The following is a 1,636-nucleotide window of genomic DNA, read 5'->3' on the forward strand; positions in this document are numbered from 1 at the left end:
AGGTTCGCCCTTCAGCCCCCGGGAAGGAGCCAGCGCTGGGTGGATCCGAGGCCTGATCAGCACTTCGGACAGCGCTCTCCCCCCAGAGGCCTCTTTGTTCTTGGCGCAGGCAAGTCTGCGAGTTGGCACCGAATTCAGCCACCGCTAAACTCTGGGCAGCGAGACGGAGAATTCCAAACCCAAGGCTCTCAACCCCAACAGACCCCCGCTAGGATGTTTCACAGCCCAAACCAACAGGAAGGTTGGTCTGTGACAACAGCAAGGTATAATCTTAAACTTTTTTCTTAGAGAGGGTGAAAATGTGTCAGGAATTTTTGAAATTATAAAATATTTTCTCTTCCATAACTGGGCATGGCACACATTGTTCCTTTGGGTTTTATTTCATAAAAATCTGTGGGAAAGTCACATGTGACTTTTTAATAAATGTTTGGAAAGATACACCAGGAAATAACTCCTGTCCGGCTGGCAGGTCCTCAGACTCCACACGGGAGGGAAAGGGGACATTTGCAAAACCAAGCTTGCTGCGGCCGCACTCACTGAGAAAGTGCTTTGTGCGAGTCGGGGAGCGGGCTTAATGATCGCTTAGCTGGTAAGATCATTTCAAATAAAGTGTAATTACTTGTGCAAATCTGCACACAGACATTCCAAGTGTCAGTTCATTTGCTTCATAAAAACTCTTTCAAGTAATTTTGGTCTAAACTTTCTGCATCTGTAATTGGCACCACCTTCTCCGGTGACCAGCTGGGGGTGAGGGTTTTCTTGTTTCCTTCTGAAAGCTTCCCCGCAGATGGGCGCCTGCCTTAATGCCGCAGACGACAATTAGGGCCGTTGTGTGAGGCCGAGATGGTGAGCATTAATATTGTATAGAACAGCTGAGGGCGGGGGTGCTGCCCCAGGCCAGCCCTGGCAGATGGAGCAAACAAAACCGGGACCCACTCTCCGCCACACTCGGGGCTGACTTTGTGTTTCTGTCTCACACTCACGCAGACACTCACAAACATTTGGCATCCAGTTTGTGAGACCCTCACATCACGTGCACACTCACACATGTGCACTCTCGCACACAGCAACTCTGAGTGCAATGAGGACGCAGGCTGAGCAGCCCCGGCGGAGCCCCTGAGTTACAGTAAGTCCCAGGGGACATCTGTCACACACGGATTCTCTCTGCCCACCTTCTCACAGAGCCTTGCTGCCAGGCCAAGGGCTCCTGACACCCACCAGTTGACTGGCCCGCTGGGCAGGTCTGGGCAGGTAAATCAACAGAAAGGAGGCCTGGCTGGCATCTGCACACACCCTGCCCACCACCCTCCCACCTCCAACCTTCCATGGGGCAGCGTTCGCAGGGCTCTGCAAGCCACAGGGTCCTCGAGAAGGGGAGGCGGCTGTTTTCCCTGGCTGTTGTTTGTTCAGGAGGGAGCATGTCTGTCACCTCCTTGGCTGCCCAGAAAAGAGCACTGAGCACTGATTGGGGGACACACACAGCTAATTAGTCCCTTTGGCATCTTAGCAGAAACTTGTGAACAGACCAGGGAGGGATGCGAGGGGCTGGGGGCGGTACGCACCCAGGAAGGTCCCGCAGAGCATCATCCTGGCCAGGGGGTGCACCTTCTCTCTGGGAACGCACGTCACCTCATGC

Source organism: Sapajus apella, unplaced genomic scaffold (genome assembly GCF_009761245.1).
Source record: "Sapajus apella isolate SASKATOON/1434 unplaced genomic scaffold, GSC_monkey_1.0 scaffold96, whole genome shotgun sequence".
In the NCBI taxonomy this organism is placed as follows: domain Eukaryota; kingdom Metazoa; phylum Chordata; class Mammalia; order Primates; family Cebidae; genus Sapajus; species Sapajus apella.